The following is a 17,846-nucleotide window of genomic DNA, read 5'->3' as shown; positions in this document are numbered from 1 at the left end:
TGTTTATATGTAAGGAAACACTGCTCTGTGTTACTGGATGGGACCATTGCAGCTCTTTCTTAAATAGGGAATGCAGAGAGCTGTGTTTTCCTCACTCACATCTGAGCAGAGAAACCAGAAAATAGCCTTCAGCACTCCAAATGCCTGCTTGTTTTCAACTCTGAGAGGGCAAAGGGAACAACATTTATTGAAAATGTATGTTCTTCACTTAGGAACCCACAGCTTTACTTTGTGTTACTGGCACATCTACTTAGGCCTATGTTATATGTGTGTGTGTGTGTGTGTGTATATATACACATACTTTTTTTAAGTATTAGATGGGAGTGCTTGGCATGAATCATAGATTAGAGAACATTGAAAACTAACCAGATAGCGAACTATGGTTCTATCAGCCAAATCTAACTGCCAAAACACTGAGGAATAAAGTGATCACTAATTAAGCAGCCTGGAGTTTTGTTTTTGGGTTTTTTGGTGGTGGTGGTTGTTTTTTAATACATACCCTGCCACTGGATGAGGGCAGTTGTGTGAAATGCATGCCTTGCGGTGACTTCGAGTGATACAACATAGCAGTCTTTTTAAACAGCTGAAAACTCTCTGGTCCCTTATGATTTCCAAAAGGTACTCCTTAAATGGGCATAACCGATGGGGGATTGGCTAGTGAGCTATAGAGAAGGCTGAGTCAGAGTGACCTGTTGGAGCCAACCCCGTGCGTGTGTGTGTGTGTGTGTGTGTGTGTGTCTGTAGAAAAGGGGGAGCGGTGGGCAAGGGGCGGGGGTGAAGGGAGGCTGCAAGCTTAGCAGAATGTTTGAACAAGACAAAGAGCAGTTCCAGCAACCAAATAAGGAAGTCAGTGCCGAAGTATTTCAGAATAGCAGTGTGTCAGGGACTCAAGGCAATTGCGGAGAGTAAAAATAGGCAAAGGATTTTTGTTTTACTTGTTGCACAAAATAAACAGGGAAAGAAGTATCTCTGGTCTTTCAGCTGGAGTGAGAAACACAGATCGTATCTATCCCTTTCTGTTGGCTTTTTATAGACGTGTCTGGAGAGATGTTTAGAAACTCTTTTAGTGGCAACGGCAATAATAAGCATGCTTTTGTTAAAGATAGAAAAATGAAAGCACCATCAAATTCCCTTTATGTGTAATTCATGAAACTTTTAGCCCAAGATGATGGAAGTTTCTAAGAACCAACAGAAATATCTGGAAACCCATTTTCAGACATGTCCTGAGCACTGAATTATAATTGTATCCTTTGAGAAAAATCTTACCTCTTAACAAATCAGTTAAATGCCCATTAGATACAGTGTCTAACTTATGTTGATAGTTACTGAAAAAGATGTCAAAAGAGGCAAATTATGCAAAAAAGCTGTCAGAACCTGTTTTAATCTTCTCAATACCATCTTCCCAGCTCTCCAGAGTGGTAAATAATATGTCACTGATCCTATGGATTAACACTGCTTTTATTTTGATACTTTTTTGTAGTGTGGGTGGAAGAGAATAGAGATTTGGAAGGAGAATTTCAGATACTCCTAAACATAATTTGAAACAACCTTTTTTTGTCCTACAAAACCAACATTGAGAAATTATTTCTATTAATCAAGAAATCAATTCACTTATGTCTAAAACTAGGAATAAATAGAAGGCATTCATCCTGGGTAAGACTTTTGAAAACCCTCAATAAATCTAAATTGTTTGCAGCTCTAGGATTGGCAAGTGAACAAATGTATCCTTCTGTTCTCGTGCAAAATATGAAATTGGACAGTCGACACTTGAATCAGAAACTACCAGAACCTGCCCAGAAGAGTTTAGGTAGAGAGCTAACCTGGAGTGTGAAACAGGGAACACACAAAGATTGACCACGGCATGTAGATGATCTTACAATGTAGCACATTCTGGCTCCAAAAATAACCTGCCCCCTACTTAAATTGAAATATAAACTCTATTGAATAAGCTACCTTTATCATGTTTCAAGAAAATGTCAGGTTTATGACAAAATGTTTATTATCACTAACAAAGAAAAAATTAAAATGAGACCCAGCGTTATGCCCACAAACAGTCATTTTAATGACCAAGCTCCATCCTACCAATGCTTCACTAGTTGACTTTTTTTTTTTAAGCAATTTAGCAATAGATGTCAAGAGCAGAGGAAAAAAAGGTTGGGTGTGCTGGCTCATGCCTATAATCCCAGCACTTTGGGAGGCCGAGGCAGGAGGATCACTTGAGCCCAGGAGTTGGAGACCAGGCTGGGCAATAAAATGGGACTCCATCTCTACAAAAAAATATTTCAAAGAAGTCAGACATGGTGGTGCACACCTGTAGTCTTATCTACTTGAGAGGATGGCTTGAGCCCAGGAGGTCAAGACTGTGTGAGCCATGATTGTACCACGTACTGCAGCCTGGACAACAGAGCAAGACCGTGTCTCGAATGAATGAATGAATGAATGAATGAATGAATGAATGAATAGTGGTAAAAAGAGTATTTGACTTCAAAATCATACTTCTCAGTATTTGCCCTGAAGAAGTAACTCAAAATGGGAAAAGAAATGTAGAAGCCTGAAGATGTTTAGTACAGCATATGTTTTATAATTTCAAAACAAAAAATTTAGAATACACAGAATATTCTCTTATCTCAACAATGGAATATTATGCAGCAATTAAAACTCATGATGATTAAGCCTATGAAGGCAAAAATATTTATGCTAAATGATAGTGACAAAAAGTTACCTTGTAAAATTGCATACTATCTGTATAGCTATGCTTTGAGGACTAGAAAAGAACATGGCAAAATAGTGCTAGTGTGTTATGCATAGAGGTAGATTTTTTGTCATCTTTATTTTGTGTGTTTTAATAATAAATGCCTTTCAAAAAAAAGATGATGATGAACAAGCTTACAGGCAAGAGGCAGGATTCCAGAGTCAGAAAGAACTGAGGCTTCAGAATTTACCTATCCAGCAAATATAAGTCACAAAGTTTTGCGTAGATAGTGATGTCGTAATAGACTTTGCCATTTATAGAACTGCTTTACCTACTGACTTGATATGTCAATTATTTAAAAATAGCAAAGCTAGTAAAAATAGCAAAATGTCAATTATTTAAAAAGATCAAGTGTAATTCTTTTGAGAGAAAAACAATCACACACACAAATGTAACTGCAGAGGTTCCGAGATCATTTGTGTGTGTGTGTGTGTATGATTCCTCCAGTGTAGCTGTGAATAATGTGAGGTAACCAAAGACGAGCAGAGTCAGTCCAGGATTAAACGCCATCATCAGCAGCGCCCCAATTTAAAGAGAAGATTCAGAACACCTGCACAAGGATCTCCTTCTAAAGCCCCGAATGGCAACTGGGAGCCAACCGTGACATTGAGATCACATAATAAACTGTTCTCACAAAGAGCAGTTCATTTAATCTTTCGATGCTTTTGTTTTGGTGACCTCTCTACTGCTGGGAGTAATTATGAAGAACTCCAAGTGATTAGAAAGCATTTTGCATAAATCAGCTTGTTTGAATTATTCCATTTCCAGGGGAAATTAATTGCGACTTAGAACAATGCAGAAATTATTTACACACCCCGGTTTCAAAAAGCAGAGGAGAAGCAAAGAAGTAAATATATCTTTATAGAACTTCCTGTGATGGCTTATAATAACTATTGAGTAATCATAGAATGTTAAATGTATTCTCATCCAACCCTCTATAGTGGAGATTTGAAAATGGAGACACAAGACTCGAAGTGAATTGTGCAGTATCTCACAAGGAGTTAGTGCTAGAGCCAACTCCTTTTGTTGAAAATAGTAGTTAACTTCTTAATGACTGTTCTCTGGAGCTCTACTTACTGCCCTTGCCTTCTTCTTGCCCCCCTCCTGTGGTGAACTTAAACAGTACTTCCGGTCTTACTTTGAAAGACTTAAGAGTTTGAAAGAACTCTAGACAATTTATAGTCTTGTCTTAGGCAAGGCGATTCTTTAACAGTCTACTTCATCTAGTTACTTATTTTGCATATTAACTCCTTAGTGGAAGAAGTCATGTTTCTCAGTAATAACTAAATTTATTGGCAGCAGTGCAACGCGCACTGTGCCAAATGCTTTCCAACGTCTCGTTAAATCCTTGCAGCAATTTATGAGGTGTGCAGTGCTATTATTCTCCTTTTACCAGAGGAAGAAACTGAGGCACAGAGAGGTTAAATGACTTCCCCAAAGTCTTACATCTAACAATGGAATATTATGCAGCAATTAAAACTGGTAACAAGCCTACGAAGGCAAAAATGTTTATGATAAATGATATAATAATAGTTACCTTGTGAAATTGCAAACTATTTGTATAGCTATGCTTTGAGGACTAGAAAAGAAAATGGAGAAACAGCACCAGTTATGTGCATGGATACGTACGCATCACAGTGGGTATGTTGAGATTTAGACAAAGTGTCAACCTTGGGATTTACACCGAAAGCATGAGCTCTTAAGCATGAACTTGCATGACTTCAGTAGGTATTCAGTGAAAGTTTTTGAAAATACACTTAAAGTATCCCAAGTAGATGACAATTCTGTTGACTATGACCAAAGGTATGAGCAAGAACTTCTACTTTAATTGAGTAAATAAAATGATGGGCTTGCAGAAGTCAGGTATCCAGGTGATAATTTGTCTATTTGAATATGAGAATGATAATTACACAGATAACTCCAAAAATTACCCTCAACAGTGAAAATCTGGAGGACAGACATATATAAATTTTGTAATATTGTATGTCATACCAGTGAAGGAATCTAAGGATACTATTATTTATGAAGTGAGGATCTCAACAAGAGTTGTTGAGTAATGAATGTCTCTATTTCTTTGGGTTATGATTCCTATCACATCAGTAGGGAAAAAGATTTAGCAAGTCACATGCTCTGCTTGTCCACAACATCCAAGGTCCAAATGTCACAGACATAAAGGTATGCCCAGAACAATCTACTCTATAACTCACAGAGAGGGCATTTAGTTGAGTCTCCATATAAAGGAGTGATTTGAAGGAATTATCTTTACCCAATCCATCCTCCTCCCCAAAGTAGTGGAAAATAGACTGAATTATTTCACCTGAAGTTAAATTTGCATGTTTGAAAGTATGTTTATGAACCAAATAGTGCTAAGCATGACGTTAGAAATGGAAGTCCTAAGTCCTCTACAAAACTTTATCTGATGAGTTGATTATGTATTTGTTCTCTACATATTTCATCTTACCTTAAAACTATGGGATACTAAGGGTTTTCTTTTTTCTTCATCATTTATCCGCTTTGGTAAAATATCATGTATATGTATTTGTGTGTATGTAAATACAGGTATATATATATATGTATGTACAAATATATACATGTTTTATGTATTATTACACATACAGATATACACAAAGAGAGAAAAATTTGAAGAATGAGATGAATATATATATAAAGAGAAGTTTTAGGCCAGGTGTGGTGGCTCAGCTGTAATCCTAGCACTTTGGGAGGACGAGGCTGGTGGATCACCTGAGGAGTTCGAGACTAGCCTGGCCAAAATGGTGAAACCCTGTCTCTACTTTAAAAAAAAAAAAAAAAAAGAAAATACAAAAATTAGCTGGGCGTGGTGGTGCGTGCCTATAATACCAGCTACTCAGGAGGCTGAGGCAGGAGAATCAATTGAACTCAAGAGGGGGAGGTTGCAGTGAGCCGACATCGCGCCATTGCACTCCAGCCTGGGTAACAGAGCAAAACGCTGTCTCAAAAAAAAAAAAAAAGAAGTTTTAGTATTTTTTTTTTTTATCATCTCTCAATAGACTGTTGTTGAAGCCCACTGCTCTGTGTAATACCCCAACACCTATTAGAAGAGTTGCTGAAAGTTCTATGCCAGGCCATGGTGGGCTGGCCTGAGGCCTGATTCCAGAACCCTCCAGCTGAAGGAAATTATTTAGAGTTCAGCCATCCAGCCCCTCCGCAGAATACCTGGGGAAACTAAGAGAGTATGAGAATTCTGTCTCAAGACCTCATTTCCAAGAGGACTCAGGACCTGATGAGGTTTTTGTTATATGTAAAGTCTGAATAGCTGTGTGATAATAATGAACCTCGCTTAGGAATTGTATTGCATACTAGAGCTTTTGTTTGGTTTCAGATGTTTTTCTTTTTCGGCGGGGGAGGGTGGGGGAGGGGAGGCAGGTAGCAAAATACTCTCTTTTCACCACAAATGAGTTGAAATTGAAAAGGAAATCTTTAGGTACGTAAATGAAAAGTAGGACGTTTTGCCGATGATGCCAAATGATACTGATCAATGGGAAGCTCTGGGAGAGATGACTGTGTAAAAGAGAGTGGGTGACCCAGGGAAGTATCCGGAGCTGAATGAGAAGTTGGAATCACATATTCCTATGTCGCAGCCTTCAACCTGATGCTAACTCATTCTTCAGACACGGAGTCCAACTTCCAAGTGCTGCAGGGACTTTTGTTAAGCCTTTTAAGGATATCCAAATGAATTAACTATTGTGTTTCACCTACACTCTAGTAATTCACTTTCAGTGGGCAGTTTTATTTTCCCAGATGTGCAGATTGTTCACCAGGGAGTTATGAGTAATTAACTCATAAAAGAACTGTCCAGATGAATGAACAACTGCAAAGCACCTGTTGTCAACAGCTGATTTTTGTCTCTGTGCTTTGATTATGAAGAGCTTGAGAATACTGGAGGTTGTTTTCTTCTAAAAACTTGTGACACCTGCTGATTTAGGTTCACATAGAATACAATGGTGAATAGAGAATAGGTGGTAGAGCTTGTCTTTATAGCTAATGAAAGAAAAGTGTCAGAGTTTCAGATGAATGTCACATACCCAAGGATAGGGCTGCATTATGACTTTCATGGGCCTTAGGTACTTTTGCCTTTGTGGTTTCATTTCTCCATTAAAAAAAATGGAATCATATTTTATAGTAGTATTGGTATAACGGTGAATGTAATCCAGGTTGGATTCATTATTATATGGTCATCATTATTATATTTATTTATGTTCGCTTTTTCCTTCTGGGTTTATTAAAATTAGAATTTTTTCATGGGTTGCCCAAAGTGTCAGCCCTGCCCACTGAACCTAATGAATAAATTGACCCTGTCTAAAATTATGAACAAAGAGACTTCATAGAAGCATAGCTGGCCCCATCGATTTTTACCGTCACTATAACAGAGAACACAGATAGGCCCCTTTCTTCTGTTTTTCCTGTTGTCTCTGAGCAATGGGCAGCTCAAGAATCAGAAATCCCTTTCTTAGCAAGGTCATTCATGCCTGGAGTCCCTGCACTTTAAGAGGCCAAGGCAGGCAGATGGATCACTTGAGCTCAGGAGTTTGAGACCAGACTGGGCAACATGGTGAGACCCTGTCTCTACAAAAAATACAAAAAAAGTAGGCAGGTGGTGGTGCACGCTTGCAGTCCCAGCCACTCGGGAGGCTGAGGTGGGAGGATGGCTTGATCCCAGAAGATGGAGACTGCAGTAAGCTGAGGTCATACCACTGCACTCCATCCTGGGCAACAGAACAGGACCCTGTCTCAAAAAAAGAAAAAAAAAAGAAATCGCTTTCTCCTTATGTAACACTACTTGGCCTAGAAAAGTCAGTGTTTCTGTCTACTGTGCTCTGCCAGGGCTGTTTATGTAGGGCCCTTTGTTCATAATATGACAGCAAAGCAGGTGATTGAATCAAAAATTAATTCCTCCATGACACTAAAAGACTGTGTCTGTGTTCTCCAAAATGGAGTCAGTTTGTGCAGAGAATTTTTGTCAGACCAGTTTATTCATTGCTACACAAAGTTTTCTTAAGTGTCATGCAGTGGGCAAACAAAGGAACAATGACACCAAAGTTATGTCAAGCTTGTACTTGTACCACCCACAAATGAAGATGGAATAATAATGTTGCCACCTATAAGCTAATGAACAAAATGCAACAATGGGTTCAAACATGCATATACCCATTGCCAATAAATTTATCTCTAATGAGACTTTTGCTAAAATTGAGGTCATGATTTGCAGAAGGCCTGGCTTTTAAAGAGGCAGGACTGAATTTAGTCTTTATTAATGGTTCCCGTATTTTCTTTTTACTTGCATTGAAAGCTTTACTTCCAAAATCTTACCTTGTCAACTTTGTCCAGAAATACATTTTTTTATTTTTTTATTTTTTTACCAATCCTATTAACTGAATACTTTTTAAATGATGTTCTAAACTCCTGTTTCTCTCAGTGCAGTCTTCTCTCTTTGAAATCTTTTCATGAGCCATATCTTATTAAAATCCATTACATATTGTAAAAGAAATAGCCATTTGAAAATATTCATGGGCCACTAGTTCCTTTGAACATAGCAGATTAAACCAAAGTTTAATTTGAAATGTCTTTCTATAAATCCTATAAATTGACCAAATTTTCTCAAAATCATTGAACTTTTTCTAAAGTTACTAAAAACAGACAAATATACTAATACAAGAATAATGATCTTAATTCTTTGGAGCAATGGAATTGATTTTTACATTTACATCTATAGAAATCTTAGGTTAAAAAAAAAAAATCTTGATTTTTTTTTTCCTGAAATCTAGTACTTCACTGTATCAGCAGTGACCTAGTGTAACTCATTCAAGGGGCCCATAACAGGCAGTATCAATATTATTGTCAATTGTTTTAACTGTCAATTATATAAACTATATATCAGATAAATTCTTTTTTGTTGTTGTTTTTTGGGGTTTTTTTGTTTTTGTTTTTGTTTTTGTTTTTTTGAGACAAGGTGTCACTCTGTCACCCAGGCTGGAGTGCAGTGGCACAATCTTGGCTCACTGCAACCTCCACCTCCCAGGCTCAAGCAGTCCTCCCACCTCAGCCTCCCAAGTAGCTGGGACTACAGACGCACATCACCACACCTGGCTTCTATTTTTTGTAGAGATGGAGTTTTGCCATATTGCCCAGGCTGGTCTCCAACTCCTGGGCTCAAGTGATCCTCCCACCTTGGCCTCCCAAAGTGCTGGGATTATAGGCGTGAGCCACTGTGCCTGACCAAATTCATTTCTTTAATTGCCAGTGTTATCAAATATTTTCTCCTATGGAGCTTATGGTCTATATTCAGGTAATTTTCTAATTTTAAAAACATTTATTACATTTTTATATTTAAAGAAAGTTTAATTGGAATATTTGACTTCCCCTTATTCTCTCTCTCCTCTCTCTCTTCTCATTCCATTTCCATATTGGAGTCTAGGTTTGTACATTTTATTTTGTTAAAGATATATACTGCAAAATAATCTCAACAATTCTCTTAGTAGTTGGATGTCTTTGCTAGAAAACCTTTAACTTCATATCTGAAGCAAATCATTATGTATTTTCCTAATGAGAAAAATAAAGTACTTCAGATAACATAATCCCGTTTATTTGACCCAGAGGGTTTGTGTATTGATCCAAAGGAATGGATGTTCAAGTTTAAGACATGAAGGGCTGGGTAGAAGGAAGGTTTCAGAGATGACAGGTTTATCAACGTTAGGGAAATAGACCCGATTCCCTCCTTCTTGTGAACATAGTCCACTATATATAGCCTGTCGGAGTCCGTGGTTTCCTTTGAATTTACTTCGTTCTTCTGAAAACAGCACTGCAACACCCTAAGCAACTCCATTGCTGAGAGAGTTTTACTTCCTGTATTTCTGGGAGCAACAATGGAATCATGGCTGATGTGGGTGTTTTCTGAGCACCCTGGAAATCTACATGAAATGCGACACAAGATTCCTTGTTATGGTGTCACTGGAGGTAATATTAATAGTATTAAAAGAACAAGCTGAGGACTTTATGCATGATCTCACCCATGACTTCATGAGTCGCCACTGGGATTAATGTAAAATGTGCAATCCTCGCCTAAATATGCCATCTTTGTCTATTATCCAGCACTATATTTATAAGACACAACTTCAGGTTTTTCCTATGTAGGGTAAGTTCAACTATTTAGTTCACTGATTATAGTATTTCACCACTTATTCAGGAAAATCACATAAACAGGCAAATTCCCACTATGCCTCTTTAGTAATCCACATGGAATCTGTGGATGATTCCTTCAGAGCCAGCATAACTCATTTGATTTGGAAAAGGGTGCTCAATAGTGAGTCAGATTCTTCTGTGGATCAAGCGGGACATGTTTAGAAGCTGCCTTAACAATTTCAGATCAAGCAGACCGGACTATGCACAATTAAACTTGGCAATAATAAATTGCTCCATTGGTAAAATGGAGATCTTAGGGATGGTGAACAGACAGTGAATGGACTTCTCATAAATATGTATTTTTTACTCCAAATATATATGTTCCTTGGAGCTTGGACTCTGGAGTTAAGGATTTGCATCTCCACTCCTCCCCTTACCAGCTCTGTGCCCTTGGGTAAGTTACCTAACCTCTCTGTGCTCACTGTCCGTGGAATGATAGTTATAGTGATACTTCCTCATGGTTTCTATAGTTCCTATAGATAAACAGGAGAATGCATGTGACATGATTGGCATAATGCCAGCCCAAAGTAAAGTTCAGATTATTATTTTTTTCTTTTTTTCTTTTTTTTTTTTTTTTTTTTTTTTTTGAGACGGAGTCTCGCTCTGTCGCCCAGGCTGAAGTGCAGTGGCCGGATCTCAGCTCACTGCAAGCTCCGCCTCCCGGGTTTACGCCATTCTCCTGCCTCAGCCTCCCGAGTAGCTGGGACTACAGGCGCCCGCCACCTCACCCGGCTAGTTTTTTGTATTTTTTTTTTTTTAGTAGAGACGGGGTTTCACCTTGTTAGCCAGGATGTTCTCGATCTCCTGACCTCGTGATGCACCCGTCTCGGCCTCCCAAAGTGCTGGGATTACAGGCTTGAGCCACCGCACCCGGCCCCTTTTCTCTGTTTTTTTACTATCTGTAACTAAATACTGTGTTTTGCAAAAACAAAAACAAAATTAAAAGGCAAAACCAAACAAAACCCAGCTCCCCACCTGCTACATACCAGAGTACGTTAGGCGCTGCCCTGGCAGCATCGTGCTGTGTCTTTTCAACAGCAGTCCAGTGGCGTAAATACCTGAACCTCCACTCCCAAAACAAAACCTTTATGAGTTCAAGGGAAACAGTGGAACTGACCCCACTCTGGCCAGCTCCAAAGGCCATGTTCTTTTCAGGACATGCCTTCACTAGATGACCTCTTCAGCCCCCTCCCAACTCTGATTTTGAGTCCTCTGGAGTTGTCTCGGATGTTCAAGGCTTACCTCACTCTCACAAGCTCAGCCTGTTTTTTGTTTATCGTATCGTGACCTTTCTTTACATTCCGACTGCAGACGCGGTAGTCATGCTCCCTGCAACATAGCATTTGGTGTCCACTGGGTTCTAGTTGTGTCTATATGTACAAGCAGTCCCATTTCTTTCTTCCTGATCCCTTCTCCCTGCTCTTAATAAAAAGTTATGAACAAATCAAAGAACCATAAAGTTATCTTTACCAATAGGATAGATGAATTTGTTTTTATGTTCAAAGTATGAGTTGTCCTTGGAGGGGTGCCCTTTACCTCCTCCCCTAATAGTCTATCTTCATGATCAGATAATGCATGAGCCTGAGCCTCTTTAGAAGACCCACGTTTTGGTTTTTAAAAGTTTCTCACTTTTCTTAAAATAACTACTAGTTGTTGATATGGAGACAAATGTGTTTTGTATAAAATATTATACTTAATTACAGAGTCCAAATTCAGAATAATCCAAGATTGTTAAAAGTTGTTTATTCTTAAAAATGAACGGATTAAAAGCTGATCTTAAGCATTCCACCCTCAGAAATGTTTTCCTAAACGTAACATTACTGTGAATCAATATCAGGTAAAATCTATAATTAATCTGTTATTTTCTTAGTCTTGTTCTTGTTTGATAAATGTACTTGGGAATCCTTGCAAAGGTAGCAACTACAATAGAAGAAATAGGCCATTCAGGCAAGATTCTGTGACTCTTAAAAAATATAGTAAGAGCTAAATCAAGTTTTTAAAAATAACATCAAAGGCCAGGCACGGTGGCTCATGCCTGTAATCCTAGTACTTTGGGAGGCCAAAGAGGCAGATCACAAGGTCAGGAGTTCGAGACCAGTGTGGCCAACATAGTGAAACCCTGTCTCTACTTAAAATACAAAAAATTAACTGGGTGTGATGGTGCGCGCCTGTAATCCCAGCTACTCAGGAGGCTGAGGCAGGAGAATTGCGTGAACCCAGGAGGTGGAGGTTGCAGTGAGCTGAGATCACGCCATTGCACTCCAGCCTGGGTGACACTGCAAGATTCCATCTCAAAACAACAACAACAACAAACATCAAAACACCAGAAGTGAATGGAACAAGATCCTGATGCTGAACTGATTATCAGAACATCTATTAATAGACACCATTGATCACTCTGAGGAAATACATAGCAAAAGCCTTCTCGTAGAAAATGTGCCAAGCCAGAAGCCAGGAATCTTCTAGGAAAATCTCAAGTTTTCATTAAAATATTAAGCAAAATGCCTGAAGGTGTGTTAACATTCCTTTGCTGCTACATGGAAATAAAATAAATGAAAATATAGATTTTGGGCTTTAATTCTTAAGTTAGAAAAGCATGATTGAACAACGTCGATTTGTGGTAGCAGTAAAAAGACATTTATTTCATTTGCTAATCGTATCTACTTTATAAAATATTATATACTACCTATGTTGAGCATTTTGAGCTAGATGGTGTATAATACCTGTTAGTAGTTAGACAGATCAATCAGTCGATTGATAAATAGATAGATCTGTGATTTGGTTTTGCTGCCAAGATCTTCTTTCTTTAGTGAATACTATTGGTTTTAATGTCTTTCGTTTTAGCGTTTTAGTTTTTAACCACCTATGTTTCACTATTTCATTGTGAGGAAAATATAAAAAGGAATGATTTGAAGGGTTACTTTCACCCTTTCCACTTTCCTCCCCAAATACTTGGCTAATTGAGCACAATGTTTCATCTCAAAGTAAATGTGCATGTTTGAAGCCATAGGCTCTGAGCCAAAGCCTGCTGAAGGTACAGCCGGAGATGCATGCCCGGAAGCAGAGCCTCTGGCAGATACAGCCAGCAAAGCTGAAGGGAGTTCCCTGGGGGTTACTCCTGATGAAATAAAAGCTCTTTGTGTGTTTGTTCTCTGCCCCTTTCATCTTATCTCAAATCCATAGAATGTTAAGTTTTAGTTAGGGAAGAATGAAATAAAAGTAATATAGGGAGAAGACTTGATCAGAATCTTCAGTGTTCAGAGGAGGATGGAATATTCTTTCTCAAACTTGGCAGAAATTCTCATCAGTGCTTCTACTGATACTAGTTCTAGCAATTCTGGGGCTTGTTCAAAGTGACGGCCAAGATGTATCCACACCTCCCACGGTTCATGTGTAAAAACTTCAAAGTTGCAAACATTAGAATATTCAGTGTTTTGCATCAGTGTCTTCAGTCTTCCTGGATTTCAGCACTGAAAAGTGAAAACTGGTCCCTGTGCATGCATCTTTCTGGGCACCTGTAGTTGGAATAAGGCAGACATAGAGATGACAGATCTAATGAATCATCCTTCTTTTGCTGCCTCTTCAGAGTAAAGGAAGTGGGTATGTTTTCTCACAGTCAACTCTCCAAGTCTGTTCTACCCCATAGTCCCTTCTATGGCAGGTAAACACTAGAGGTGATAATAACAGACATCTATTTTATTCTTTCTGAGCTTTATGTTGTGAGTGGACTCCTAAATCATAAAATCACAAAATTTAAGAAGCATAACTTAAAAATCCATCAGGCTAATCCCATTATTGTGGAAATAAGGAAGCTTCAGAGTCCCACAGTTAATGGCACAGATTACACGTCCTAACTCTTGTCTGGTGGCACTCTTTACTCAGTGTCACATCACAGCCCCCAAGAAAACCCTGCTGCAGACCGGGTGATGTCATTGCTGCACCTCTAAGGGCCATTTGACATGGGAGTAAACAAGCTGAGAATTCAAAGGAAGGTGAAGCTAAACAGGGAACTACTATTAGAAATATTAGAATAGACAAAGTCGTTCTCACTCTTTAAAGCTTTTATCCCAGGACAATGAATTGTTGGTCTATCACCCTCTTAAAAATGGAAGAGATAATAATGCTTTGTATTATCCCCAGAAAGATGACTATGGTCAGTATATTGTTAGGTTAAAAAAAAAAAAAAAAAAAGGTTATAGGCCAGGCACAGTGGGTCACACCTATAATCCCAGCACTTTGGGAGGCCAAGGCAGGTGGATCACTTGAGGTCAGGAGTTCAAGACCAGCTTGGCCAACATGGTGAAACCCCGTCTCTACGAAAAATACAAAAATTAGCTGGGTGTGGTGGCAGGCACCTGTAGTCCCAGCTACTTGGGAGGCGAGGCAGGAGAATCGCTTGAACCCAGGAGGCGGAGGTTGCAGTGAACTGAGATCATGCCACTGCACTCCAGCCTGGGTGACAGAGAATTTGTCTCAAAAAAAAAAAAAAAAAAGTATAGACTGGGTGCGGTGGCCACATCTGGGAGGCCGAGGCGGGAGGATCACTTGAGATCAGGAGTTTGAGACCAGCCTGGGCAACATAGCAAGACCTTGTCTTGAAGAGAAAAAAAATGTTTTAAATTAGCTGGGTATGATGGCACGTGCCTGCAGCCCTAGTTACTCAGGAGGCTGAGGTGGGAGGATCACTTGAGCCTGGGAGGTCAAAACTGCAGTGATCCATGATTGCACCACTGCACTTCAGCCTGGGCAACAGAGTGAGACCCTGTCTCAAAAAAAAAAAAAAAAAAAGTCACAAAATTGTATGGAAACAATGATCTAAGCTATTTTAAGTGTGTGTTTAAATACACATACAAAAGCCTGGAGGCCTATCCGTTAGGCAGCTAACAATTTATCTCTGGGAGTAAAATCACAGGGACATTCAATTTTGATTTATTGCTTAAAGAGCAATATTTGGTTTATTAATATTTTACAAACATCATTATTCATTTAAAAGTCAATAAAGATATTTCTGAGAGAGGAATAGACTACCCGGCTGAAGACAGTGAACCTAGCAATGCTGGTGTTAGATATCAGTAATGAAGGCAGCATATAGTTACAGTACTAAACCCTTTAAACAAGTGGTCTACTGGCTATTCAAAACTAGTTGGCATTTATTGGCAGTTACCGAGTGACCACGTTACTGAAACAGCCTGGCACAACAGTAGGTTCAGTAAATGGTAGATATTACCATTCATTCACTCATTCATGCATTCATTTTGTTGACAACTTATTGTGTGTGAAAGATTTGGTCCCAGTGGCCAAGGAGCACAGGCTGGAAGCAGAAAGAGGACGGAAATTGTTGTGACATGGTGTGCCAAACCAGCTACCAGAGGATTATACACAGAGCCGGGGTGTCCTTAGCTGATCTGGTGAAAGAAAAGTTGGTGATCTGGATTTAAGGCTAAGCCCACAATCTGTCACACATTTTGCATAGAATATTAATTCTGGAACGAATGAGACCAGTTCCTCTTTGAAAACACTTCTACAGAAATTCCTGTGTAAATGAGTGTTAAAACAAGTGACTCAGGGCCAGCAAACTAATTAATGGAAATTAAAAATTATCCTTCCCCTTCCTTAGAGAAGAAATATCCTGCATGATGATTTGTGCTTTTCGATTTAATGTCACACCCTCATTTTTGCACTGTACGTGAAAATACGTCCTCAGACTCTCCCTCCCCACAGCCCCAGCCCAGCCCAGCCCAGCCCAGCCCCAGCCCAGCCCCAGCCCAGCCCAGCCCCAGCCCAGCCCCAGCCCAGCCCCAGCCCCGCGGTTCCATTCCTTCAGGGCAGCTTCCAATCTACCGTGAGTTTCTATTGCTTTCCCCTAAAACGCTGCCCTGGAGTCGGGTTTATTGGACACTCTAGTCTGTAAAGGAAAAAACACAAACACCGGAGGAGAATCATCCTAACATGCCGACAACATTATCTATGGGCCTAAAAAAGTTACATTCTTTCCCGTTATTAGCACTTCTCGATCGTTCCAGGAAAATCCGATTTGTAACTTGGCTGCCCCAGGAAGGGGCCTGCGACCAGAAAGATGCAAAGGGCGGGACAAGGTTACGAGTGGGTGCGGGGAAGCCTCCCTAACCTGGGGGCCCTGTCCGAGAGCTGCGAGCCACGCCTCCTCTCTCCCGGCCGCCGCGCCGCCGGACTCTTATTTTGAAGGGCGGCGGTGAAGCCTCGGAGCCTCCTGAGTCACCCGGCGGGCGAGGTATAAAGCCCGGTACCTGCCCCGCGCCCGGCCCGCGGAGCCCGCTGCAGCTCCCGCTCGCTCCGGACGCAGAATCGGGCAGCAGCGGGAGGCGGCCGGAGAGCCGAGGTAGGCACGGGGAGTCGGCCCCGAGGCTGGTGGAGGAAATGTGTGAATTAAAGGGAGGGCAGCGTGCAGGGTGGGCCGCGAGTCGGGGGCGGAGGGCTCGGAACAGGGTGGGGGCGGGTAGGACAGGAGACTCGTCAGCGCACTTTCCACCCGGCGAGTCCCTTCCCGAGCCCTCTCCCTCCCCCGGCCCGCGGAAGCGCAGAACCCTGAAAGCGGAGCTCCAGATAGGAATGTTTGCATCATCTTGGCAGGGTCGGGGCGGGAGAAGATGCTCTGCTGCCACGGACGATCCGTCTCGCTCTCCTAACTTTTCTCTGAACACCTCGCACCCACCACCCCCGCCCCTCTCTTAATCTTGGCCACGCTCACTGAGGGGTCAGACCTAGGGTGGGAGGGCAGAGAAAGCGGGACTGGCAGAGACAGGGGTGAGGGCCGGGAGGGGCGATGACATCATTCCCTGGCAGCTGGCTGGGAGGGGGTGGGGACAGAGGGGTCCCCCCGACCTGAGCCGAGCCCTCCCCTTCTCAAGTCCATCCTCCTTTCTTTGGGATGGTTCGCCCCACCTGGGCGCCATTCAAACAAAGTTTGCGCGTAACTCGGGGGTCGTTTCCCTGGCCGGGTGCTGTGCCCGGCCTGCAGTCGGTGTTTCTTCTGGGCCTGGGGGCGGCGTGGAGCCCGCGGCTCAGTCCCCGCAGTCCCAGGCCGTGGCCGCCGCTTTGTTCACGCCGGGCGCGGGCCGAACTCGCACCTCAGCTGCAGCGCTGGCAGCGCGCACCGGCCACGCGTGGGTTCCAGGCCACGGCCGAGCCAAAAAGGGAGGGTCCCGTGAGCAGCCAGGCTGGCCTTCCCCGGGCCTGGGTACGCTCCCAAAGCTGGAGCGCAGGGCTCTGGGCCGGCCCCGCCCCGGGGCTGGGGGCTTCCCGCGCGTTTGTCTCATTTTAACTTTTGGGGGCAGCTCTGTCCCGAATGGTGAGTGGTCCAGACTCCAGAAAGGAGTTTGGTCGCTTGAGCCCGGATTGAGGCTTGGGACTTTTGCTCTCTTGCTGGGGACGGAAGGGGGCGCGCTGGGCAGGAGAGGGGGCGTCTCAGTCGGGTCTCCCTGGGCTCGGGCATTTTCCCACCCTGCGGAGCCGGGTCTTGCGCTGCACGCCCCGAACAGGCCCGGGCACAGCGAGCCCCGTTACTGGTCTTCAGGCGAAATTCCAGGACGGGTGTGCGTTCATCAACCGGGGAGTCTCTAGGAGCCCGAGATGACTGAATCTACATTTTGATGTGTAATCACAGAGAAACTAGCACGCGAAAAGGACAGAGGGACGGACCCAAGTTTCAGAGGCATAGAATAATATGATCCTGGTTCATAAGCCTTGAAAAGCTCCCCTCCTCCAGGTTAAGGAATGGTGTCACCAGCCTTGGCTGTGAGGATAGTTTCTTGATTTGTGTTATGCAGGCTCCTGTCAGGAATGTCTGCTTCACTCCCACTACTTAAGGAAAAGATAGCCAGAGAACTGGCCAGGGATC

At 41.8% G+C, this 17,846-nt stretch overlaps 1 protein-coding gene across 5 annotated transcripts in view; it reads left to right on the top strand.

Annotated features, from left to right (window-relative positions):
• PALLD (palladin, cytoskeletal associated protein) overlaps positions 1–17,846 on the top strand; it is a 434,025-nt gene that overhangs the window by 321,515 nt on the left and 94,664 nt on the right. Inside the window, exon 1 of one of the 5 annotated variants that reach the window (XM_023228770.3) lies at positions 16,158–16,328. The exons of the other annotated variants lie outside the window; for them this stretch is intronic. The gene's annotated coding sequence lies outside the window, so the exon portion shown is untranslated. Of the gene's footprint in view, positions 1–16,157; positions 16,329–17,846 lie in introns of those variants that run through there. 5 annotated transcript variants of the gene reach the window in all.

Source organism: Piliocolobus tephrosceles, chromosome 3 (genome assembly GCF_002776525.5).
Source record: "Piliocolobus tephrosceles isolate RC106 chromosome 3, ASM277652v3, whole genome shotgun sequence".
Lineage (NCBI taxonomy): Eukaryota > Metazoa > Chordata > Mammalia > Primates > Cercopithecidae > Piliocolobus > Piliocolobus tephrosceles.
Note: the sequence above shows the minus strand (reverse complement) of the source record. Positions and strands in the feature narration are given on the sequence as shown.